The sequence below is a fragment of the Schistocerca cancellata genome, chromosome 2, assembly GCF_023864275.1.
Source record: "Schistocerca cancellata isolate TAMUIC-IGC-003103 chromosome 2, iqSchCanc2.1, whole genome shotgun sequence".
NCBI lineage: Eukaryota > Metazoa > Arthropoda > Insecta > Orthoptera > Acrididae > Schistocerca > Schistocerca cancellata.
Genome location: NC_064627.1, coordinates 253,840,898 through 253,868,881, shown reverse-complemented (window position 1 = coordinate 253,868,881; position 27,984 = coordinate 253,840,898). Strand labels below are relative to the sequence as shown.

The following is a 27,984-nucleotide window of genomic DNA, read 5'->3' as shown; positions in this document are numbered from 1 at the left end:
GCAGAGGCGCCCGGAAAGGAGGTGGAACAGGGAAAAACCCAAGCCCGCAGAGAAGCTCCTTGACGCGTACGGCGATCGGACAACCTGACCGGGGCCGACGGTCTGGCAGATGGACGACTGACTGCGAGAACAGGACACGATAATTTGGATGCCCGGGCAAGCTTAGAACATGGGCAGCATAAGCGGCCAGCAAACGTTGGCGCCGGAACCGCAGTGGAGGTACACCTGCCTCCACTAGTACGCTGTCCACAAGGCTGGTGCGGAAAGCACCAGTGGCAAGGCGTATCCCGCTGTGGAGAATTGGGTCCAGCACCTGTAACGCAGATGGGGATGCTGAGCCGTAAGCCAGGCTCCCATAATCCAGACGGGACTGGATTAACGCCTGGTAGAGCCGCAACAGGGTAGAGCGGTCGGCGCCCCAGCGGGTGTGGCTCAAGCATCTCAGAGCGTTTAGATGCCGCCAACACATCTGTTTAAGCTGCTGGATATGAGGCAGCCAAGTCAACCGGGCATCGAAAACCACCCCCAAAAACCTGTGGGTCTCCACCACAGCAAGGAGTTCGTCGGCAAGATAAAGCCGCGGCTCAGGATGGACTGTTCGGCGCCGGCAGAAATGCATAACGCGGGTCTTGGCTGCCGAAAACTGAAACCCATGCGCTACAGCCCAAGACTGCGCCTTACGGATAGCGCTCTGTAGCTGACGTTCAACAGCTGCAATGCCAGTAGAGCTGTAATAAAGGCAGAAGTCGTCAGCATACAGGGAAGCAGAGACAGAATTTCCCACGGCCGCAGCGAGCCCGTTGATGGCTATTAAAAACAGGCAGACACTTAAAACAGAACCCTGTGGCACACCGTTCTCCTGGACGTGGGTGGAACTATAGGAGGCTGCGACTTGCATGCGGAAGGTACGATACGACAGGAAATTGCGGATAAAGATCGGCAGAGGGCCCCGAAGACCTCATCCATGAAGCGTAGAAAGGATGTGATGACGCCATGTCGTATCATACGCCTTCCGCATGTCGAAAAAGACAGCGACCAGGTGCTGACGGCGGGCAAAGGCAGTACGGATGGCCGACTCCAGGCTCACCAGATTGTCGGCGGAGGAGCGGCCTTTCCGGAACCCACCCTGAGACGGAGCCAGAAGGCCCCGAGACTCCAGTACCCAATTTAAGCGCCGGCTCACCATACGTTCGAGAAGCTTACAAAGAACGTTGGTGAGGCTAATGGGGCGGTAGCTGTCCACCTCCAGAGGGGTCTTTCCAGGTTTCAAAACGGGGATGACAACGCCTTCCCGCCATTGCGACGGAAACACCCCCTCGACCCAAAGACGGTTGTAAAGATCGAGAAGGCGCCGCTGGCAGTCCACTGAAAGGTGTTTCAGCATCTGACAGTGGATGCCATCTGGCCCAGGAGCGGTATCAGGGCAAGCAGCTAGGGCACTGCGAAATTCCCACGCACTGAATGGAGCATTGTAAGATTCTGGGTGGTTGGTGCGAAACGAAAGGCTCCGACGTTCCATCCGCTCTTTAATGGAGCGGAAGGCCTGGGGGTAATTCGCAGAAGCGGAACTCATAGCAAAATGCTCTGCTAAGCGATTGGCAATGACGTCGGAGTCAGTACAAACTGCTCTATTCAGTGAGAGCGCAGGGACGCTGGCAGGGGTCCGATAGCCGTAGACGCGTCGAATCTTGGCCCAGACCTGCGAAGGAGTGACATGGAGGCCAATGGTGGACCCATACCGCTCCCAGCACTCCTTCTTGCCTTGACGGATAAGGAGGCGGGCCCGCGCACGCAGCCGTTTGAAGGCGATAAGGTAGTCTAAGGAGGGATGTCGCTTGTGACGCTGGAGCGCCCGCCGGCGATCTTTAATCGCTTCAGCGATCTCAGGCGACCACAAAGGCACAGCCTTCCGCCGAGGGGACCCAGAAGAACGGGGAATGACAGATTCGGCGGCAGTAACGATGCCGATGGTGACCGATTGAACCTCCGCATCAATGTCCTCATTAGAGAGAGACTCAAGAGCGGCAGTGGAGGAGAACAAGTCCCAGTCAGCCTTATTCATAGCCCATCTGCTAGGGCGCCCAGAAGAGTGATGCTGGTGGTAGTGACAGAAAGATCGGAAAGTGGTCACTACCACACAGGTCGTCATGCACACTCCATTGGACAGACGGTAAGAGGCTAGGGCTACATATTGAAAGGTCAATGGCGGAGTATGTGCCATGCGCCACACTGAAGTGTGTGAAGGCACCATCATTTAAAATCGAGAGATGGAGCTGCGACAATAAATGCTCAACGATGGCGCTTCGACCTGTTGCCACTGACCCACCCCACAGAGGGTTATGGGAGTTGAAGTCGCCCAATAGCAAGAAAGGTGGAGGCAATTGGGCTATCAGCGCAGCCAGGACATGCTGCGAGACATCACCATCCGGTGGAAGGTAAAGACTGCAGACGGTAACATCCTGTGGCTTCCACACCCGAACAGCGACAGCCTCTAAAGGTGTGTGGAGAGGGACAAACTCGCTGTGCAGAGTGTGAAGGACATAGAGGCAGACGCCACCCAACACCCTTTCATATGCTGCCCGGTTCTTATAATAACCCCGATAGCCACGGAGGGCGGGGGTTCGCATTGCTGGAAACCAAGTTTCCTGAAGAGCAATGCAGAAGAAAGGGTGAAGGCTGATAAGTTGTTGGAGCTCAGCTAGATGGTGGAAAAAACCGCCGCAGTTCCACTGGAGGATGATATTGTCCATGGCTGAGAAAGGCGTGAAAGGACTGGGAAGGCAATTTACGCAGCTTGTTCACTCACTGCCACCAATTCAGTACCCGTACGAGAGGCATCCATGGCGTCTGAGGGACCAGCGAGATCAAGGTCCTCAGCGGACGCTAGAATCTCGACTGCATCCTCAGACGCAGAGCGCGAAAGGTGCGGTGGGGTTGGCGCCACCGCAAGTTCTTTGGCCTTAGAGGTCTTTCTCTTGGACTTCTCTCGCTGAACCTTGGGTTGCACCGGCTGGGAAGGCTTCACCGATTCAGTCTCCGGGACAGAGGAGGATCGTGAAGCCCTATGCCCGGCCGCTGGTGAGGACTTATGCCACTGGCGGCCGTCATCCTTCCCGCTGGTGGAACCCTGGGAAGGGAGGGTCCCAAGGGAACTCTTACGGGCGAGAGTAGCCGAAGAAGTTAGACGCTTCTCCGGCTGAGAAGCGGGGACGGACGTCCCCGACGGGTGGGAGGAGGTTGCTCCTGAGGTAGGTGGTGCAGGAGCAACCGGTTGGGTAGAGCCCCGCACGGGCAAGGGGGCAGGAGGAGTCTTATTGCTTATCGAGCTGGCTGGAAGTCTCGAAACTGATGGGGCTAGCACAGTTGTCGTAGCAGCTGCATAAGAAGAAGTCATTCTCACAGGATGGAGTCTGTCATATTTCCTTTTGGCCTCAGTATAGGTCAGCCGGTCCAGGGTCTTATATTCCATAATTTTGCGCTCTTTCTGAAAGACTTTGCAGTCAGGCGAGCAAGGTGAATGGTGCTCCCCGCAGTTGACACAGATGGGAGGCGGGGCACATGGAGTATCGGGATGAGACGGTCGTCCGCAATCTCGACATGTGAGGCTGGAAGTGCAGCGGGAAGACATATGGCCGAACTTCCAGCACTTGAAGCACCGCATCGGGGGAGGAATATAGGGCCTGACGTCACATCGGTAGACCATCACCTTGACCTTTTCCGGTAACGTATCACCCTCGAAGGCCAAGATGAAGGCACCGGTAGCTATCTGATTTTCCTTCGGACCCCGATGAACGCGCCGGACGAAATGTACACCCCTGCGCTCTAAGTTGGCGTGCAGCTCGTCATCAGACTGCAAAAGAAGCTCCTTATGGTAAATAACTCCCTGAACCATATTTAAACTCTTATGCGGCGTGATCGTAACAGCAACATCCCCCAACTTGTCACAAGCAAGCAACCGTCGTGACTGGGCAGAGGATGCCGTTTGGATCAGGACCGATCCAGAGCGCATTTTTGACAAGCCCTCCACCTCCCCAAACTTGTCCTCTAAATGCTCGACGAAGAACTGAGGCTTTGTGGAGAGAAAAGACTCCCCATCAGCTCTCGTACAAACTAAGAATCGGGGCGAATAACTATTACCTCCATCCTGAGACTTACGCTCCTCCCACGGCGTGGCCAGAGAGGGGAACGTTTTCGGATTGTACTTTTCAGCATTAAATTGAGCCCGAGAACGCTTAGAGACTGCTGGCGGCTGGCCGCCAGCGAGAGATGATGTACCACGCTTCATTGCGGGTCATCCGCCCTGATGCCACCTACTCCGACCAAGGGCCCTCCCCACGGGCGCCACCCAGCCGCAGCAATAGCCACCTGGCAGGATGGCCATTGCCGGGAGTCCTGATGCCCCAGGGAGACGGGCATCTACTCCTTGGCATACGTGGGGAGTTAACGGCGCAGGCATCAGTAGAGCGATCCCTGTGTTGTCAGGGGGCTACAACCAAGAGGGTACATGGCGGCCCCACCACAACGGACTGGCTACCGTGCTGGATCTTAGGTGCAAAACTGTCCAAGGTCGTCGTCGCAGTTAAAAGAAACACTGCAGAGTGCAGCGTGGGAATCGCACCCAGGGACGTATCCTCGCCCAAGAGATGGAAAACGAGCGGGACACCATTGCAACGACGAAAAAGCCGGCTAAAGGTGTCAATGCACGACGGATACAGTGCACCACGTAAGGCGCCCTTCCCCAATTGGCTCGCTCTTCGGAATAATTTAGAAAGATGGAGGTCAAACCCGAGAGGGGACCATCACATAAGGCCGAAACATGTGAGACTCCTTTTAGTCGCCTCTTACGACAGGCAGGAATACCGCGGGCCTATTCTAACCCCCGAACCCGCAGGGGGACAGAAGAATATTTGTCTGAACTTCTAGCTTGTTTGAAATTCTGTTATTAAGCTAAACTTTTTCTGTTACGTGACTCATCTACAAATGGTCAGCATGCAACCATATTTAAACAGAAATTACCAGTAAGTAAACTGACTCCTTCCCCATCACAGCGATGTATCGTGCAATAAGGGCATGTAGCTTATTAAAAGGTAAGAAAATATTCCTGACCTGTAGACATGCGTGTGCACGATTTTGGCCTCGGGAGAAGCTCTGTATAGTTTCAGTCCATTAGGCGTATTATTGGTGCCGGTATAATGACTGCAATAGTTCCCGTCAGTAAGTACACATTCGGCGCCAGCATTTAGCTACTCACCTTGGGTAACACTGCACCCAGTTCTATGTTCGAGGCCAAGATCATGCACGCGATTGCCTGAAAGTCACGAATATTTTAGTTTCGTTTATTAAGTCACGTGTTCCATGTGTCATTTGCACGATACATCGCAGTGATTAAGAACAAGCCAATTTAATAACTGATAATTTGTGTTTAAATATGTTTGCACGCTGACAATTTACAGATGATTTCAGTTAAAAGAAAGTTTAATAATAGAATTGTACTAAAGCTAAAAGCATAATGTCGCCCAAAGGCGAGTAACTGGCGGCGAATGTTCATTTCACTGACCGAAACTATCGCACTCATTACAACAACAATAGCAAAACTTTTGAATTAAAACTTACGTAGGTTACTGATTTTCGAAACGTAAAATAATAGAGACACGGTCTGCCCAGCACCTCGTAGCGATAATCTTGTGTGTGACCATTTGACATGGTTTCCGACTCCTGTTTCAGTGCTAATTGATTGTTCCACTTGGGCACCGGTTTTTAGTCTATTTGCCATCTGCCGCAATCCACAAGATTGATCTAATCCCTTAATTTCTTTCACGAACAATGAAATACCGGTATGCCTAGTTCTAGATTTTGTTTCTTTCAGGATCTGCTATTCTTCCTCGATGCCGTTTGTAGGGAATTTCTGTCTATGTGTGTTAGAGTTACCTACATTTATATGAAGCTAACCCGTTTCCATATTGCCCGTTTGTCTACTGCAGTTCACTCCGATCTTTTTCTTGCCTTCTTAGTCTATTTCGCGATCAAGCCTAGGAAATATTATCGAACTGAAAATTTGTTGAGAGTAAGAGTGCAGAGCACGTTATGATATGTAGGGCTACCTACACACACACACACACACACACACACACACACACACACACACACACACACACACACACAACTAATAGCTGCTGTGTACCAAGGGATTAAACTGCCATTTACTATTAATCTTATTAACATAACTTTGCTGGCAGTGCTTTCATGAAACTTCCTGGCAGATTGAAACTGTGTGCCGGACCAAAACTCGAACTCGGGACCTTTGCCTTTCGCGGGCAAGTGCTCTACCATCTTTTTTTGTATTTTGTCGTAGCGGACGTCACATGACATCCGTTGAAGTTCGTTGTTGATCCTTTCAGTCAGTTTTTTTATTACAGGGACCAACCAGCTCTCTCTGACCGAACACGCTGAGCTACCGTGCTGGCACCATCTGAGCTACCGAAGCACGACTCACGTCCCATCCTCGCAGCTTTACTTCTGCCAGTATTTCGTCTCCTAGAGCACTTGTCCGCGAAAGGCAAAGGTCCCGAGTTCGAGTCTCGGTCCAGCACACAGTTTTAATCTGCCAGGAAGTTTCATATCAGCGCACACTCCGCTGCAGAGTGAAAATCTCATTCAGGAGGACTTTCATATACTTCAATAGGGTTAACAGACAGGTAACTAGCCTTTAATATAGAGAAATTGTAGATAGACGCATTATTCATCAGGTTGTGATTTACTGTTAAAATTCCGAGAGATAATACTCCTAAAAGAATCAAACAATATTGCTTCTTTCAACATTTATCTTGCGTAATGACCATGAAGGTCAAATTAGACACTTCTGAGATCTTACGGAGGCTTACCAATGGTTGTCATTCCCGTGCACCATTCACGTCTGGGACGGGACAGTGACAACGGTGCTCGATGCATGAAGCACCGTACCCCTAAGGTGGCTTGTGGAGTACAGAAGTAGATGGTAGAAAAATGGAAATCGGGAGTTTGGTTACGAAGGGAATAGCTTCCTAAGCACCTTTACGGCCAATAGTGTAATGAGTCTCTGGTGAGTGAGACAAACTGGGTTAGCAGTAAACGTCGAACGTACACGAAGAAGGGCAATGCGAATGGTCACATGCTTGTTTGACTGTTTGGGAGAATTTAACTGAAACGCCAAAAGTCTTAGCTGGCAGGCATTCGAAGAATGACGCGATATTTTTCACGAAATTTCCAGAAACAGTTTTCACCGTGGAAAGATCGTACCTCCTTCGGCCTCTCACGAGTCAGATTGCAACATGAAACGCATCCCTTACATGATTTCGGCTAATCACAACAAACGATATAGACACTAACGTATGGCGATTTGATCTAACATCGTTCGCTGTCTCATGAAGGGCGTTGGACCGCAGACTAAAGCTATGTATAGAGAACAGTCGCGGAAAAAAAAAACACGAAAAGTAAGACACCGCTTAGATTTCCACCTCTGAAGTCAGTAGGACACCATACTCATATTCGGGAGGAGGGGACGTCATATCCCGACACAGCCTATCAAATACAGTGCAAATTTAAATTATTCCTGGTAAATGCCAGAATAAATCTTTGAAAACGCCACACTAATCCCTTATCATAATCCTTTTCATGGACTAGTACTGTACTTCGTCTAACGACCCTGTCGAGAAGTTAGTCTAACAGTCTCTCATTCTATTCGTACAGTCTAAAGCATTTGCAAAGTTTTAAGACAGGACATAATTTGGGAAAGGCTTTTTCTTCGCGTATTTCCCGTTGTTTAATTTCTATTTTTCGTAAGAGAATAACATAAGTGTTAGCATTTCAAATACAGTATTTCTCACACAGCTTCAATTCGAAGTAATCACACATTGAAGACTGCACTAAGCATTTTGCTCCTTTGGTAGATAACTGCATTCTACAACCGAAGACTTTGCTGTAAATAAATTTAAACAAAGATACAGCACACAAGGTACTTTTTAAAAGGATTCAGAACTGTACACGTCTTGGGTGAGAAACACTAAACCAAATAACTGAAAAATTCTTTTCTTATTTGTAACGACTAACCTCTTCGTCCTCACTGTCGTCTCTTATAACAGCGCGCCCCGAACTGAACACGCTGTGTTTCCTCTCGTACCTTCAGACGAATCTCGACACCGGTGCGGCATTGCTTGCTTTGTGTTTAAGGAGCTTGTCCTTGACGGTCACGTGACGTAATACCACGGAGCAATGCCCGCTTCCAGCCAGCTGAACATGTTGACAGCGAAGCAGCCCACGTAAAACGAGGACAAGAATCGTGGAAGGTGTAAATGTAGTTGTTATAGGTAGGAAGAATTTCATACACCACACTCGTAGGATGACATGAATTAACTATAAGGATATATCGAGAACAAGTACTGCACAGCGAACAGTCGGCAATCAGTACAGTTGTAATCATCCATTTAATTCAGGTATTGCAGTCACATGTGGCATCTCCTCACCTGCTGTCACGGAGAACATCCAACGTGTTTACTTATGCACTTACTTGAAACGGCATTTCGTGTGAAAAGGATGTACATTACGAATCGTATACGGCCTAGCGTACCTTCAGAGATGTAATCACGCACAGTAATAATGTTGAACACTGCCCTCAATAGACGTCATGGAAACTGATGCATAAACTGAAACAATTGCTTTCTGTGGCATTGCAAAAGAAACAACTGGTGTGGAGAGAAGGGGGGGGGGGGGTTTGTCGGTAACGTAGCATTAGTTATAAAGGATGACAATGTAACATGACGTCTCCAACATTTCTGCACCGGCCGATGTGCTGTATTAACTGCAGGTGCTTTGCGTTTAACGTAATTTGTGATATCTTACAGCAAATAAGTGATTAGTACAATTTATTTTCGACGTATGGTGAAGAAAAACGTGGGCTGAGGTATCGGGATATAAAATATGTTGTACAGTATTGTTTATAGAGCCTAGTACGGTAACTAACAATGTTGGTAATTCGTAGTAAAGCAGATACGTGTGAGTAAAAAAGTAAAGCAATAAATTTGAATTACAATATCCCATCCCAGGAAGATGTCACTGCGCCAATCACAGGACGAATTGTCATTATTTTAAAATGTGTACCTATCAAATTATGCCCACAAGTAGAATCACTTCTGCGCTATTGCATAAATTTTTGGGGCAACTTGGCTTCTTCATAGCACAAAACATTTACAAACCTCTATGTAAAATACTCTTGCCATTCTGTCATTGCTGTGACGTACATCTTTCGAGGTGGTTAAATACCTACGTACAGAAAATTGTGGAGACAAGACAGATGCTGCGGTACTTTAAGTGAAAGAAAATCTACTAACATAAATTTAAATTGTTTCCCCCTTTCTTTTTATGTACGGCCTATTTAAAATTGCGTTTGGCATCTATTGCAGTGGTGGTGGATGATTCAGATAGGCCCACAGTTAGTTATGAATTGTTCTGCACTTTACAAACTTTTAATATTTTGAACGTTTTTGCAACTCTAAAAGTACCATACTGGTGTATTATTTATTACTTCCCTTAATGAGACAGAGGTTATGCAGCAAAAGAATGCAATCGATGGAGAAAGAATCTTCTCTTTTTCAGAGAAATGAGTTAATATTAAACAACAGCAATAGTGGTATGTTACAGAAAGCATAGTACCCTAAAAGCAGTAGTTAATTACTATCAGAGCAAAGACTCTGTCACAAATTATTTGGTTTCCACCTTGTCACCAATCTGAACTACAATACTTGGACAAATAACATATGCAACAAACTATACCATGGGTTGTACTTACCACAAAATTAAAGACCACCATTAGTAAGAAACAGCTACTTCTTATGTAGGGTACAATATCTATGCCCATAAGTATGTGAGCTACAGTGTTACAGTGTGGGGCAACTCTGATGGTACCAGCAGAAATTTTCTTGGGCCAAAATGGCCATCCTATACATATGTGGTATGAGGTGTTAACACTCCTTGCAAAATGTATTTCATCGTAAACAAAAACTGTTTCAGAGATAGTCACGTGCTGATTCTTCACATTACTTGATACGAAATGTATCCTGCTGTAGTTTTTCCTGTACAATATGCCCATGTCACAAATTATAAGTGCTGCAGATGTGTGGAAATGGTAAATGTAGGTGGATATAAGCTTTCAGCACATGTAGGTAGAGACACTATGGAGGGAGGAGGAGTTGCCATATATGTTAAAATCAGTCATAGTGTGAAAAATTTGGAAACTAAAAAATTTTGTGTGGAGCAACACATAGAAGCACGTGCATATGAGCTTAAACTAAATAAAGGTACTTTTATAATTTTAGCCACATATAGGTCCCCATTGGGAAATTTTCAACTATTTTTGAAAAACTTGGATTCTTTGTTGTGCTACCTGTCAGACAAAAGAAAGCAAATTGTTTGTGGGGATCTCAACGTAGATTTTCTGAAAGAGTCAGATAGAAAGCTTGACCTTGAAGTATTACCTGGTTCTTTCAATTTGATATCAGTTAATGATTTTCCTACTCAGGTGGTACAGGAAAGCAGCACACTGATAGATAACATTTTCATAGACCAAGATAAATTCAATCAAATAAAAACTTTTCCTGTTAAGAATGGTCTGTCTGATCACGATGCACAGCAAGTTACAGTTTATGATATAGCTCCATACAGCAATGCAAAAAAAGCCCTCCAAAATAGTGCGTTCCATTAACGATTTAACACTTTAAAATTTTAGGGAAAGCTTGCAACAGTTAGACTGGTATAAGGTGCACAGGGAACATGATGCTAATTTAAAATTTAACCTATTTCATGATACCTGTGTGAGTATATTTGAAAACAGTTTCACTAAGAAAACAGTGAAACATAATTCTAAGAAACCATGTAAAAAGCCATGGCTTACTAAAGGGATAAAAATATCTTGTAAACAGAAAAGGGAATTGTATCTTATAGCTAGGAGGAGTAATGATCCATAAACAATGAAACATTATAAAAACTACTGCACTGTATTAAGAAAAGTTATTACAAAGTCCAGAAGTATGTACATTATGTCTGAGATTAGCACATCTGATAATAAAATTAAAACAATTTGGAATATTGTGAAAGGGAAACAGGGCAACCAAGAGCACGGGAAGACTATATTTCTATCAAACACAATGAAAAGTTTGTTAACAAGAAGTCAGAAGTAGAAAACATTTTTAATAATCTTTAAGTGTTGTAGAGAAAATAGGTTCCATCTATTCATTAGAAAAGGCAAGGCAGTATATGGAAGAGGCAGTACCTACGCAATTTGATAAAACTGAAATTCAACCCATCTCTCGTACTGAAATGAGGAAAACAATAAATTCACTCAAAAGTAAAAGCTCACATGGAATTGATGGCATTTCCAACAGAGTACTAAAAACTTGTTCCCAACAAATAAGTAGGATTCCCAGCCACATATGTAGTAGATCACTGAAACAGGGAATTTTTCCAGATAGACTGAAATATTTTAATGTTAAACCATTGCATAAAAAAGGGGATAGATCTGATGCTAACAACTATCGCCCAATCTCACTTCTGACATCGTTATCCAAAATTCTTGAAAAATTAATAAATTCAAGAGTAGCATCACATATTTGTAAAAATGAAGTACTAACAAAATGTCAGTTTGGTTTTCAGAAAGGCTTTTCAACAAAAAAATGCTATATATGCTTTCACTGATCAAATATTAAATGCAATGAATAACCGAACATCACCCTCTGGGATACTTTGTGATCTCCCAAAGGCTTTTGATTGTGTGAATCATGGAATCCTTCTAGATAAGCTTAAGTATTGTGGTATGAGTGGGACAGTGCACAAATGGTTAACTCATACTTAACTGAAAGAATGCAGAAGGTTGAAATTAACAGTACAGATAGTCTATGAAAACCAGCAGAATCCTCTAACTGGGGAGGTATCAAGAATGGTGTCCCCACAGGGTTTAGTCTTGGGTCCCTTATTGTTCTTAATATATATGAATGACTTGCCACTCTGTATTCATGAAGATGCAAAGTTAGTTCATTTTGATGATGGTACAAGTATAGTAATCACACCCAAGAAGCAAGCATCAATTGAGGAAATTGCAAATAATGTCTTTCGGAAAATTCCAGAATGAGATTTTCACTCTGCAGCGGAGTGTGCGCTGATATGAAACTTCCTGGCAGATTAAAACTGTGTGCCCGACCGAGACTCGAACTCGGGACCTTTGCCTTTTGCGGGCAAGTGCTCTACCAACTGAGCTACCGAAGCACGACTCACGCCCGGTACTCACAGCTTTACTTCTGCCAGTACCTCGTCTCCTACCTTCCAAACTTTACAGAAGCTCTCCTGCGAAACTTGCAGAACTAGCACTCCTGAAAGAAAGGATATTGTGGAGACATGGCTTAGCCACAGCCTGGGGGATGTTTCCAGAATGAGATTTTCACTCTGCAGCGGAGTGTGCACTGATATATCCTTTCTTTCAGGAATGCTAGTTCTGCAAGTTTCGCAGGAGAGCTTCTGTAAAGTTTGGAAGGTAGGAGACGAGGTACTGGCAGAAGTAAAGCTGTGAGCACCGGGCGTGAGTCGTGCTTCGGTAGCTCAGTTGGTAGAGCACTTGCCCGCGAAAGGCAAAGGTCCCGAGTTCGAGTCTCGGTCGGGCACACAGTTTTAATCTGCCAGGAAGTTTCATACAATTCTGTACAGTAAATGGCACAACACCGTCGATAAATATAGACTATGAATGCTGCTAAGGTAGAATACTCAAAATTTTTGGGTGTGTGCATTGATGAGAAACTGAATTGGAAGAAACACATCGATGATCTACTGAAATGGTTAGGTTCAGCTACTTATGCTATTAGAGTTATTGCAAATTTTGGTGATTAACATATCAGTAAACTAGCCTACTATGCCTATTTTCATTCACTGCTTTCATATGGCACCATATTTTGGGGCAATTTGTCATTAAGAGAGAAAGTATTCATTGCAGAAAAGTGTGTAATCAGAATAATAGCTGGAGCCCACCCAAGATCACCTTGCAGACATTTATTTAAGGAACTCGGGATATTCACAGTACCTTCGCAATACTTATATTCACTTACGAAATTTGTCATTAATAACCTATTCCAATTCAAAAATAACAGTGAAGTGCATAGCTACAACACTAGAAGAAAGGATGATATTCACTACTCTGGATTAAATCTCACTTTGGCACAGAAAGGGGTGAATTATGCTGCCACAAAAATCTTTGGTCATTTGCCAAATAGTATTAAAAGTCTGACTGACAGCCAACCAACATTTAAAAGCAAATTAAAAGAATTTATGAATGATAACTCATTCTACTTAATAGATGAATTCTTAGATATGGAGGAGTAACTGAAAAAAAAAGTGTGAATGAAAACTATGTTAAAGTGACACGATCCAAATCATTATGAAATTTCGTATTCATAATCTATGGAACAATGATTAATGTATGTATGTATGTATTTGTATATAGACAAATAAATGGTTCAAATGGCTCTGAGCACTATGGGACTTAGCACCTGAAGTCATCAGTCGACAAATAAGTGGTGTTTTTCCTGATGGCTGTTATACTGAATAATGCACATTTAAAACAAGCAATGCTTTTCTATTTTTTTTAAAAAAAATAAAAGAAAACAGGCACTTACATTAAAAACTGACATGAAAATAAAAATGTATGCGTACATACGCAAACAACTTCTAACTATGTAGTTTTATTTTTATCATTTATGCCATAACATGAGAGTGGTGTTCAGGAAGCTTGTTTTCCTCAGTGGTGGCCACACTATCTTTCTCATTTCTGTATAGTCAGTGGATAACACTGCAGATCCCCAAATGAAAAGGCAAACTCCTTACTACCAAATTAAAACTAATTGCGCCAATCTGACCCATCGATAATCCTATTCATACCAAGAACTCTCTCCACCCACCTCCCATTGTTCAAGATATTATAAGGTTCATGACACTTGTACTCCAAAACACCCATCTGGTCCAATGACCACACTACCTCAAAGATATCCCCGTCACTGGTCATTCCATATTCTACCTAAGCACCCAACCCATCTATTCCCACAACCCAGTCAACTTTGTCATTAACTGCCTCGACACACTACTTTAAACCCTCTCTTGTTCTTGCCCTCACAGACCACTCCAAAAATCGTACCATGGTGTGACAGTAATACAGCATCCTGTTCCATGACATACTTTCTGTCCAAACAAATAGACCTCTATTTATGCATACCCAGCCCCAAAACAAAGTCCATACCTTCATTTGAAATGAAGTCTTCCTCCAACCCTATCACACCATAAAATCTCCCTATGTATCATACTCTGTAAAGATACTCCCCTTTACCTGGCAAGAGGCGGAGTTACAATCAGCCACCAAAAGAACATCCTCATTCAGGTAAAGCCCTTGTACAATATTTCCATCGTACACCTTAGCCTTGCGTCTTCTTCAGAACTTTAACTGTTAGCCGAGCCACCATATATATCCCACACCATTCGCTATGACTTCCTCCTCCACATAAACAGTGCCTTTTCCATCTACATTATTCTTGCTGACGTAAACGTCCACAGTAATCTTCTGATGGAATCCCCCCAAAGTGATATAGACCTCAACCAATAACACACTCATTATGTAAGTAATACAGCCCCAGACATCATCCCAGCATTTCCTAACCTTTTGGGATATGTCAGTGCAGAAGTGTTGGATCCAATTGGAAGTGACCACCTACCCAGCTTACTCACCTTCTCCCCCCTTTCCAACATCCACCCCTATCAGTTTGTTTCTGACTTATATAGTGAGCACATGTATATTGTTACATTTATCTATGACACTGTGTGGTGCATATATTCCAAATTTTAGATGATTGTCATTAAGATCAGGCACTTCAGTGCAGCGTCAGTAGGTCAGGCTTGAGAATGGAGTCAGTCAGTTTGAAATTAGTTGCCAGAATATACGTACTCAACTGTGACATTTGTAATAAACACTCATGACATTAAAATGTCTTTGACTAATTCTCTTCACTTATAACCTGTCCAACAGAAAGTACACAATAAACTAAAATTACATTTACATTAAGCAGCTGAGTACAGGGATTGCAACCATCCATTGTCCTCTGCACCTACCTCTTCCTCTTGGACAACTCAGCTGCTGTTTATATATAGTACTTCATACTTAGCATTTATGTAACTTAGCTGATTTCAGAGAATGCAATCAACTGTATATGTGGTCAAAAGTTAAAAACATTTGCAACACACTGAAGTACCAAAGAAAGTGGTATAGGCACACACATTCAAATACAGGGATATGTAAACAAGTAGTATATGACACTGAGGTCGGCAACATTTACATAACGTAAATGTCTGGCAGAGTTGTTAGATCAATTACTGCTGCTACAATGGCAGGTTATCAATGAATTTGAATGTGGTATTATAGTTGGCGCATTAGCAATGGACACAGCCCCTCTGAGACAGTGATGAAGTGGGGATTTTCCTGTATTACCATTTCACGAGTGTACTGTGAATATCAGCAGTCCAGTAAAACACCAAATCTCCAACATCGCTGTGAGTGGAAGAAGATCCTGCAAAAATGAGACCGATGATGACTGGAGAGAATTGTTCAACGAGACAGAAGTGCAACCCTTCCGGAATTGCTGCAGAGCCCAATGCCAGGCCATCAACAAGTGTCAGTGTGCGAACCATTCAACAAAACATCATTGATATGGGCTTTCGGAGCTAAAGACCCACTTGTGTACCCTTGATGACTACACAACACAAAGCATAACACCTCGCCCAGGCCTGTCAACACTGACATTGGACTGTTGATGACCGGAAATGTATCAAGCAGATGGATGTGTAAATGGTATGGAGACAACTTCATGAATCCATGGACCCTGCATGCCAGCAGGGGGCTGTTCAAGCTGGTGGAGGATCTGTAATGGTGTGGGGTGTGTGTAGTTGAACTGATACAGGACCTCGGATACATCTAGATAAGACTCTGACAAGTGACGTAAGTAAGCATCATGTCTGATCACCTGCACTCATTCATGTCCATTGTGCATTCCGACAGACTTGGGCAATTTCAGCAAGACAATCCGACACCCCACATGTCCAGAACTGCTTCAGGGTGGCTCCAGGAACACTCTTCTGAGTTTAAACGCTTCTGCTGGCCACCAAACTCCCCAGACATTAACATTATTGAGCATATCAGGGATGCCTTGCAATGTGCTGTTCAGAAGGGATTTCCACCCCCTTATACTCTTACTGATTTATGAGCAGCCCTGCAGGATTCATGGTGTCAATTCCCTCCAGCACTACTTCAGACATTAGTCAAGTATATGCCACATTGTGTTGCAGAACTTCTGCATGCTCGTGGGGGCCCTACACAATATTAGGCAGGTGTAAGTGTTTCTTTGGCTCTTCAGTGTATGACAATTAATGTGTCACTTAATTTACATTCACTTAATTTACATTCCTAAAGTCCAAATATTCTTATAAATTGTAACATTAGCTAGTATGATACTCTTGTACCTTGCTTTTCAATATCTGAAGATCTTTAATTTGCTGCCTAATTGCTACCAGTAAACTGGTAAAGGCTTTTGCAGTAGAATCTAAAACTCCATTCTGAACCCTACACAGGAGTACATAATTTGTGTTGAAGTTAATTTTACTTCTTCTAAATCAGCAGGGCTAGACAGAGCATGCACCTCCATCCTCCTGAATCTGCGGTCAGTGTCTTAACTTCATTTGATTACTCCTAATGTACATTTCTCTTATGTTTGTACATGACTTCAATGTTTTGTCTATCTGGATACCTTGAATTTAAGTAGTATTGTCCAGTATATGCCCTTTGATCTCTACATGTGGTACCTGTTAAGTCAACCTCTCCTGTACTCTTACAAATCACTGATGTATAACCTTTGTATAAAAAGGGAGTAACCATTGATGTAAATAATTATGGGCTAATTTGATTGACTTCAACACTTGGCAAGTTGCTTGATAGAATAATTCTAGACCAACTGGAATCTTTCTTCAGTAAATACAACCTATTGAACAACGCACAGCATATGTTCCAAAAAGGGAGATCAACAGTTGCAGCAGTAATAACTCCTATCCATGAACTGATAAGTGAAATGGATAAAGGAAACAAAGTACTGGAACTTATTATGCCTCTGATTATGTGAATCGTGCAGTACTGTTAGTCAAATTGGAGGAGAAGCACTAACATTTTGAGTTCTTATATTTGAGATAGAGTTCAGAGTATTAAAGTGTAGTTCTTTGTTCATTTTTATTTATTGAATATATTAATGATACAACACAGCCACAAAACTTATAGCTACTGAACTATGCTGATGATACATCATTTATTAGCTGTGGCTATGCTGACCAATTAACATTACAAAGCAATACAGAGAACTCTGAACTGATCACAGATTATCTAACAGTGAATAAACTTACACTGAATAAGGACAAAGCTATTATAATGAAGTTATTGTCGAATTATAACCAATCTCATACTGACTGACTGACTGCAGTTGAAACCTCTGATAAACATAAATTTTTAGGCATTGTTATTGACAAACATTTTACATGAAAAGAGCATATCAGCTAAATTTTTAAAAAGATTAGATGCAGTGTTTACTTAACGAAAAGTCACTCAAGTTTAATAAATTCTCGTACTCTTAAACAAGTCTATTATGGCTTAATTCAGATGCATTTCCAAAATGGGATTGAAATTTGGCATGAGCCCCCTATAGTCTACATGGATGGGATATTCAGGCTTCAGAAGAGAGCAGTTAGGATAATTGTAAACATAAGTAAATGCCAGTCCTGTAGGAACTACTTCAAAAATTATAATTTACTGACGCTCTGTACTCTGTATGCCCTTAAAGACTTTCATGTTTGTAAAAGAGAATGATGAACTAAGTATAATGATTAGGCAGTCATAATTACAATACATCTAATGGATAGTTTGCAAATCACACCTAAGTGCCTGGCAGAGGGTTCATCAAACCACCTTCACAATAATTCTCTATTATTCCAATCTCGAACAGTGTTCGGAAAAAACTAACACCGATGTCTTTCAGAGCTCTGATTTCCCTTATTTTATGATGATCGTTTCTCCCTATGTAGGTTAGTGTCAACAAAATGTTGTCACATTTGAAGGGAAAAGCTGGTGGTTGAAATTTGGTGAGAACGTTCTGCCACAGGGAAAAATGCCTGTTTTAATTATGTGCACTCCAAATCCCGTATCGTGTCAGTGACAATCTCTCCCCTATTTCTTGATAATACAAAATATGCTGCTGTTCTTTGCACTTTCTTGATGTACTCTGTTAATCCTATCTGGTAACCACCCCATACTGCACCACAGTATTCCAAAATAGGACAGACAAACATAGTGTAGGCAGTCTCTTTAGTAGATCTGTTGCATCTTCAAAGTATTCTGCCAGTAAAACTCAGTCTTTTTTCACCTTCCCCACAACATTTTGTGTGTGTTCTTTCCAGTTTAAGTTGTTCATAATTGTAATTCCTATGTATTTAGTTGAATTCATAGCCTTTAGATTTGACTGGTTTATCGTTTAACCGAAGTTTACAAATTCCTTTTAGCACTTATGTGGATGACATCATTATTTAGGATCAATTGCCAATTTTTGCACAATACAGATATCTTTTCTATCCAGATGTGATTATCATAGGATACTGGCTAATAGATTGCAGTCCACTTTAAGCTGGAAGTCAGTTCTGTAATAGCTTGCCAAATAATATGAAGCAGCTTCATGGAAAACTCATTAAAGGAAACTGAACCAGTTGATGACTGAAAAATGTTTATTCTCGTCAAAGATTTCTGAGCTCTATTATCAACAATTTTAGTTTTGCATGCATTAGTATAATTGAATGAAATTTTATTGTCATTTAACTATTACAGCAATTGCCAAAGTCAAGTTACATATATACAAGTTATACAGCATATATACATGGGTTGAAGATCAATATGTTACTATTGGTTTTACATGAAATACAATATTTAAAATCAAATAATATGAAAATGTTGCATCATAAATTACTCAGTTAAAGAAATTATGCTGTACTCTCCAAACCGATACCACTAAGATATTTTACAGTCATGAAACTCCTGAAGTGAGTAGCAAGGATTTGCAGCTAACCAACTGAATAATTTGTCTTTAAATAAATCAAATGGAGCTTCTACCCATTGTAGTGGCAGTTTGTTAAACATCTTCATACCTACCACTTTGTAGCTGTTCAGTGACTTGGATAATCTGTAGTAAGGTATGTCAAGATGGCTACTATTTCTGGTTCCATGAGAGTGTACATCTCTTCTACACTGGTATTCTGCTAAGTTGATCTTTATATGCAGTAGGGCAGTGTAAATATACATGTTTATAACAGTTAATATTTTTAAGTTGTTGAACAGTGGTTTGCAGTGTGCCAGTTTATCACTGTTTGTGATAATTCGAATTACTTTCTTCTGAAGTACCAAAATGTCCTGAAGGTGTGTGCTATTGCACCATATTAAAAGCCCATAAGATATAATGCTTTGAAAAAAAGCAAAGTAGGTCGATCTTACATAGGCCACAGGTACATCGTTTTTTAAATTCCTTAACAAATACACCACCCTAGACAGCCTTGCACTAATGTATATAATATGTGGCTCCCAAGTCAATTTACTGTCTATAACAATACCTAAGAACTTAACACTGTCCATGAAGTCTGCTACTGGCAGATCAGTTCAACTAAATATAATCTTTTGAGTTTTGCTCTCATTAAGCAGGAACCCATTAGCTCGAAACCACACTGATACTTGTGATATTGTGTCATTTGCCACAGGTTGGAGCATATCCATGTCTGAGCTGATATTGAAAAAAGTGGTATCATCTGCATAGAGAATGGAGTGAGTATTTATGTAAGATGGTATATCGTTTGTCATTAGGATAAATAGCAGAGGTCCTAATACTGAGCCTTGTGGTACACCGCACTTAACTTCAGCTAGCTGTGATCTCTGTTTACCAATACAAACAATTTGTTTACATTTGCTGAGGAAAGATTCGAAAATGTTGTCAACTTCACTGTTTGTGATTCCGTAATAAACTAGTTTGTTGAGGAGTGAAATATGCTCCATAAAATCGAAGGCTTTGCTAAGATCACAATAGATAGCCTGAGCAAAAATTTTTTCCTTCATAAGCATTAAGCACTTTTTTAATTAGAGAGCCAATGATATGGACTGTGGATTTGCCCTTCCTAAAGCCAAATTGTACGGCAGTAATAATGTTATTACATGTCAGATAATCACACAACTTGGAGTTGATGATGGATTCCAAAATTTTAGATAAAATAGGTGTCAAAGATATTGGGCGATAGCTAGATGGGCAATTTTTGTCTCCTTTCTTGTAAGTGGGCACTACCCTGGATAATTTTAATACATCTGGGAATACTCCTTCAATTAGACATCTGTTTATACATTTAGTAAAAGGATATACTATGTGCCCAATTATCTTTTTTAACATATTACAAGAAATACCATATATATCTTCACTATCAGAGGGCCTAAAATTATTTACAATAGTTAAAACAACATCTGGTGTGACCTCTGTTAAAAGGAATTTATCTTTCAAGGTATAGTCTACATTAAGATATTTAATGAGATCAGCTACAGTTTCTTGCTGCCTCCCAATGCTTTTCCTAATTTGGTTAACAGATATTTCTACCTCAGCTTTCTGCTTGCTTTTGGCCACTGAATTTATTATAGTCTATGCTTTTTTGCATTTATATTGTGATGACTCAATGCTGACTATGTTATGTTGTTTTTTGGCCTCATTTAAAGCATATTTATATTCCTTTTGTGCTCTTGTGTGTGTGTGTGAAATCTTATTGGACTTAACTGCTAAGATCATCAGTCCCTAAGCTTACAAGCTACTTGACCTAAATTATCCTAAGGACTAACACACACACACACACCCATGCCCGAGGGAGGACTCGAACCTCCGCCGGGATCATCCACACAGTCCCTGACTGTAGCACCTTAGACCGCTAGGCTAATCCCGCGCGGCTTTGTGCTCTTGAGTGCCTTTGTTTAGCCATATCAGTTTTCTGAAGTCTGTAAGAATCTCTATACAACAACAAATTCCTTTTCATATTGGCTAGTTGAGTGGTATACCATGGATTCTTATCCCTATGTCTATTACTGTTACTTTTAGGGTTAACTTTACATTTGTATTGAGGGCAGTTGGTCTTGAATATATTTAAGAAACAATGAGAAATCTATCATACAAAGTATTGGCAGAGCCTTGGGCATTATTGTTAAACATTTGTGACCAGTCGTAATTGCTGAGTGAGACCATGAAATTAGACAATTTTGCTTGTGTTATTGATCTTGTGATGACTATTTTAGGCTCTTTAAACTCCTTATAGTCCACATTAGGCCTATCTGTACCTATTTTTACCGAAATTGAGTCATGGTCTGAGAAACTGAAGACAGCTACATCTGAGGACAGTAACACTCTATTGACATTTGCAAGTATGTTGTCGAGACAAGCAGACTGTCTTGTCGGTTTGCATTTCTTAAAAATGAAGTTGAATTGCCGTAACAGGTTTTTAAATTCATTTATGGTGTGCACATCTTTGTTTACATCAGATGCAGCATTGATGTCACCACCAATCACTATACTATATTTCTTCCACTGAGGACTAAGAAAGAAATTTAGTAAAGTCTCAAGTTTCTCTAAAAATATTAGTGGACTTCCATCTGGTGATCTATAAAGAGGTACAATAGCAATTTTTAAATGATCCAGATATACACCTGTGGCTTCAAAATGTATCTCACTGCACAGAAATCCTAGATCTAGTTCATTACTACAATTTATTAATTCTTTCTTAATGTAAATTGATGCACCCCCATGAATATGCTGCTCTCTGCAAAAGCTGTTTGCTAAGTGGAAATCATCTAGCACATGAAAAGATATTTAATTTCCTTTACACCAGTGCTCACTTAAGCATATTGCATCAAATAAGTTCTCATTTGCAAATTCGTTTAAAAGTATGTGTTTTCCACTTACACTTTCAATATTGAGATAACCTATCTTGAGAGACAAAGTTAGTGGGTAATTTTTTTATGGGGGCAGTTGTCATTACTGCTATATTTTTCTCTAGCATTGCAAACATTTATTTTATTATTCTTATCTTTAATCTGGTCGTTCAGTGTGAATCTGGGCAAACCTGTTAGTCTCAGCCCTTCTTTGCTACCTCTACAAAAGAGTTTTCCCTATATCTAAGTGGTATTGACTCAGAACTATCAATTAATTTTTGCTATGCATAACTCATTGGCTACTTTTGTGATTTCATTACTCACATACTTCTTTCCGAGTTTATTCAGATGGAGACCATGAGCAGTGTGGAATCTTGTACCTAAGTTAGTTATGTTTACAAAACAGACATTTTAAAAGTATTTACAAATTTTCTTCATTTCTTCATTTACTCCTCTCACTTCAACATTCACACAAGACCAGGATGGAAGATCATGCCGACATGGTATTGAAAAGATGAGGAATTTTGTGTTTTGTAGTTCCTGCAGTTTCTTCTTTAATGATAACAGGAAGTCTTTTCCTTCATTTCTCGCTACGTCATTTGATCCAGCCAGAAAAACTGGCAGTTCCATAGCTTCTGCTGATGAAGAACCTGCTACAACATCTTTAAATTTTGCACTAGGTTTTATTGTGGCTGAGATATGGTGGCTTGAATTGTTCTCAACTATATCCCTTAATTTCCTTCCTTGACTGTCAGCGTATAAATGTATTTTCACAGGCCTAGGTCTGCAATTGCGGCTCGCTTCTTGGGGTTTTTGGTTTCATTACTTCTATTGACAGTTGACGTAGTATTTTTACTGCACCCATTATTCACTTCACTTCTATTGACAGTTGATGTAATACTGTTGCTACACCTATTACTCACTTCACTTTCATTAACCTTACTTGTGTTAAGTACCTTCACTTGTGAGTCTACTTTAATGTTTTTTCCTGTAGCATCAGCATGCTCAAGGACGTTAAATCTGTTTTCCAAGGTTGGAAAATTTATACAGTCTCTACCGCATTTTGTGACAGGAACAGCCTGCCATTGTCTTTGTAGGTGGTCTACTGACCTACGTTGATTGCTTGGTTCTGTGTACAGGACGCTAACCTCTTCTTGGGAAATTTGTTTAATGGTTTTCGGAACAGGAACAGCAGCATCACACGGAATTGGATCTCCTTGTTGAAGTTCAGAAGCGGTAGTGCTTTCAGGAAGAGTTACTGTAGCATTTGATGATTGAGAATGTTCTGTATGATTTTCAAGAGCATCATCATTACTATCTAAATCGAGCACTTCAAATCTGTTTGTTAGAGGGCTATTTGTGGCCCTTCTTAGTATATTGGTAGGCCTACATGTATTACACTTCCATGTTTTTGTAAATGTCTCATTTCCTTTCAATGAGCAGTCCACCTTTGCCCATCGAAAGTGAAATTTTGTTTCACATTTTACACATGCTATACCACTTTTAGCTGTTTTCCTGCATTTTATACAGTTGTAAACATATTTGTTACTGCTGGTTGTAGTATCATGATCAATTACAAGATCACTGTTTGTTTTATGCTCACATTGATTGTTATTGATATATTTGTATTTCAAGGCATGTACCTCTCCTAACAGCATAGCAATTATTTCGACTTTGCAGTCGCTCTTCTGTAGTGCTTTGTCTAGGCCATATTCATTACACCTTCTGCAACACCACTGATGGTAGTAAATATTTATACAGCATTATATAATGTGCTACTTGTATATACTAATTATATGTATAGTATAATATCTTTGTAAATATACAAACACTGTTGATGTCCAAGATTGTCAAGTTGTTATGGACAAATAACAACAACAATGAGGATGATGATGATGATGATGATGATGATGTATTATTATCTATTTGGGCTTCTTATCAGTAAACAGTATTGAACAAGCAGTAAAGGAAACAAAAGAAAAATTTGGAGTAGGAATTAAAATCCATGGAGAAGAAATAAAAGCTTTGAGGTTCGCCGATGACATTGTAATTCTGTCAGAGACAGCAAAGGACCTGGAAGAGCAGCTGAACGGAATGGACAGTCTCTTGAAAGGAGGATATAAGATGAACATCAACATCAACAAAAGCAAAACAAGGATAATGGAATGTAGTTAAATTAAGTGATGCTGAGGGAATTAGATTAGGAAATGAGACACTTATCATAGTAAAGGAGTTTTGCTATTTGGGGAGCAAAATAACTGATGATGGTCGAAGTAGAGAGGATATAAAATGTAGACTGTCAATGGCAAGGAAAACATTTCTGAAGAAGAGAAATTTGTTAACATTGAGTATAGATGTAAGTGTCAGGAAGTCGTTTCTGAAAGTATTTGTATGGAGTGTAGCCATGTATGGAAGTGAAACGTGGACGATAAATAGTTTAGACAAGAAGAGAATAGAAGCTTTCAAAATGTGGTGCTACAGAATAATGCTGAAGATTAGATGGGTTGATCACATAACTAATGAGGAGGTTTTGAGTAGAATTGGAGAGAAGAGAAATTTGTGGCACAACCTGACTAGGAGAAGGGATTGGTTGGTGGGGCATATTCTGAGGCAAATACCAAGCGAGGTGACACAGTGGTTCACACACTAGACTCTTATTCGGGAGGACGATGGTTCAGTCCCATCTCCGGCCAACCTGGTTTAGGTTTTCCGTGATTTCCCTAAATCGCTTCAGGCAAATGCTGGGATGGATACTTTGAAAGGGCACGGCTGATTTCCTTCCCCATCCTTCCCTAACCCGAGCTTGTGCTCCGTCTCTAATGACCTCATTGTTGACGGGACGTTAAACACTAAATCTCATCCTCCTCCTCCTCCTCCTCCTCCTCCTCTGACGCAAATGGCAGGAAAATCATTTCAGTAAAAGAGAAATTTGTTAACATCGAGTATAGATGTAAGTGTCAGGAAGTCTTTCCTGAAAGTATTTGTATGGAGTGTAGCTATGTATGGAAGTGAAAGACATATGATAAACAGTTTAGGCGAGTAGAGAATGGAAGCTTTTGAAATGTGGTGCTACAGAAGTATGTTAAACATTAGATGGGTATATCGCGTAACTAATGAGGAGGTACTGAATAGAATTGAAAAGAAGAGGAATTTGTAGCACAACTTGACTAGAAGAAGGAATTGGTTGGTAGGACATGTTCTAAGGCATCAAGGGATCACCAATTTCATATTGGAGGGCAACGTGGAGGGTAAAAATCGTAGAGGGAGACCAAGAGATGAGCACACTAAGCAGATTCAGAAGGATGTAGGTTGCAGTAGGTACTGGGAGATGAAGAAGCTTGCACAGGATAAGGTAGCATGGAGAGCTGCATCAAGCCAGTCTCAGGACTGAAGACCATAACAACAACATCAGTAAATTTGCATCATCAACAAATGTCCACTTTTTGTAGATGCCTCCAATGACCTGGGTAAGTCATTTATGTATGTCAAAAATAGATATTGGCTAAACACTGAGCCAAGCAGTACATCATATTTAATTTTTTCTTTTTCAAAATATAGTCATATTCCTGTGATGTCATTTGTTAAAGTGACCCTTAGTTCACTATTTCTAGGAAAAAGACTCAATTTGTATGAAACAATACCTTTAATGCCATACCATTTTGGTTTCCTTAGTGTAATTTTTTGATCTACAGCTGAAAAGCTTGGCAAGATATGGTAATTTTTCTTTTTTAATTCTACCAGCCCTGTTATCATGAGGTCATAAATTGGTTTCTCAGTAGAGAAGCCTTTACAGAAGCTGCACTGAACTGTTGTTAAAAGGTAATTCTCAAAAAGATGGTTCAGTATTCTTTTTTAAACTACAATACTGACTTGAAAAATTTTTTAAACTTAGAAAATAGGAAAATTACTCTATAATTAGAGGTCACTTTCTTGATTCTGCTTTTATCAAAACTAATGCAAACTTCAGATTATCAGAAAATATATCTTGACTCATGAACCCATTGCTAAGATAAATCAAGGGATGTGCTAACAAGTCATCAAAAGATTTTAGTTCTTGATTGAAATACTATCACAACCAGAAGAGCTACTTTTTTTTAGTGACCTGGTTTAAGGAAGAAAATAAATTTGTCATCTACTGTGTGCTGTTGGTTAACTTCTTCCACTTGTTAATCTAGTAAATTCTATCCTTATTGTGTTACTGAATTAGAATTTATAATTCTGTTAAATTATTCTATTCTCTTCTTAGCTGATTCTTAATGGTGGTGATGCTTTAATGCTGTCGATTCCCCATCAGTGGCAGGTAAGTCATTTATTACGGGGTCCACATCATTTCATGAAGGACAGTTGGATTGAGAAATAAATTATTAATCACATTCGTGTCATGTAATCCTATTCTAGTTGGGAATATCACTACTGAGATCAAATGGTAGACTATGCCACATGCAGTACTGGAAAAAGGGCAGCTAATGTTTAAACTTTGATCTAATTTGGATGTAATGCAAAAAGAATTGACAGCTTTGAGAGCTGCAGTTTGCTGTTAAAATGTTAGGGCTAGACCAGATGACTAGATTGCAGTCATGCATTCCAGAACAGTGAAAAGATTCAGGAGATAATACAAGTCTTACAGCTTCTGTCTGGCTGTCTCCAACAGCTTCAGTGTTTGGAGACTGTAGATCCTTCAAGAAGTTCAGAAGCAGTGTGACAACACAGGGACAAGGTGTAAGTTAAGTCTGCTAGGAAAAGTTTTAAAAAGACCAGAAAGATCCTATTTCTGCACAGCAGACACAGGAGGACAATTACAGACACCTGGAATAGAGCTCTTTAAGAAGTGCTGACTAGGTAACTATTATTTTTAGGTCTAGTGCATGTCTCAGCAAATCACATGTGATTTAAACTCTATGGTGAAGGATCTTCAAAAAGAAAATTATGTAATAATAGTAGTGTGGGAAGGAAGGGCAAGTAAGGTGACCTATCTGAATTACAAGATTGAGGAGGACATCAGGCACTTGCTGATAATGCACTTCACACTAATGTATAAATTGTGTCATGCTTTGAGCTGTATCACAGGTCCTGGACAAAGTGTTCTATGGATTGTGTTAATGCTGCATAGCTTGAAAAATCAGTGAGAGGACAGGGATGTTCACACATTGATTTGACCTGTGCATCACCATTCTTTTTCGCAGCATATAGAAGGGTTAACATCTGGATGCTTCTGGCAAGTAGCTGTTTGCACAACTAATTGCCAAAGAGTCCAGTCTGACCATCATAATAGTGATTCTATCCTAGTTATCCCCTGTTTGTTCCCTTGGCCCTTTTTTTTAGTGTGTGTGTGTGTGTGTGTGTGTGTGTGTGTGTGTGTGTGTGTGTGTGTGTGTGTGTGTCACAAATTGCATGACACACTCCTCACACATACATGAAGAAATTTTGTTGGATGAACATGGGTTTGGAAACATTTTGTTTCCATGATACAACTCATTTTCTCCACCTTGTGAACTCATTAATCATGGGAAACTTAAAAGAACAGAATGTTAGAATCATGGGGAACATGCACACTTGGTGAAGTCTGCTTACATTGTGCACTGCCAGTGTTTTGTTTTTCATTTCCCTGTTGCCATGCAACATACATCATTGCACATTTACAGGTAACATCAACTGCTGCAGTGATTAGTATGACTGTTGCCAGCACACGGGTCACTACATACAGTCAGTCACAGACATGGCTTGCGCAGTGGCAGTGTACCCAAATACAGAGATGGCAGGTGGCCATCTGATGTAGATATTAGCTGACATCAGTAGCGCTCATGCTCAACGGTTTCACCAGGAGAGATTTCCAGGACGAAGGGTACCCTGGGAGGAAAACGTCTGAAGCCACTGATCGTAGCCTTTGGGAACATGGGGCATTGAAG

The 27,984-nt window shown here is 41.2% G+C and overlaps 1 protein-coding gene and 1 non-coding gene across 2 annotated transcripts in view; both read right to left on the bottom strand.

The window, feature by feature from the left end:
- Positions 1 to 8,662, bottom strand: part of LOC126161582 (glutathione S-transferase 1-1-like) — an 89,888-nt gene extending 81,226 nt beyond the window's left edge. The window contains exon 1 of the mRNA XM_049917528.1: positions 8,086 to 8,662. The gene's annotated coding sequence lies outside the window, so the exon portion shown is untranslated. The remainder of the gene's footprint in view (positions 1 to 8,085) is intronic.
- A 3,552-nt stretch (positions 8,663 to 12,214) lies between these two features.
- Trnal-caa (transfer RNA leucine (anticodon CAA)) lies at positions 12,215 to 12,289 on the bottom strand. Its single transcript has one exon. It is a non-coding gene; the product is annotated as a tRNA-Leu (tRNA).
- Positions 12,290 to 27,984: the final 15,695 nt, after the last annotated feature.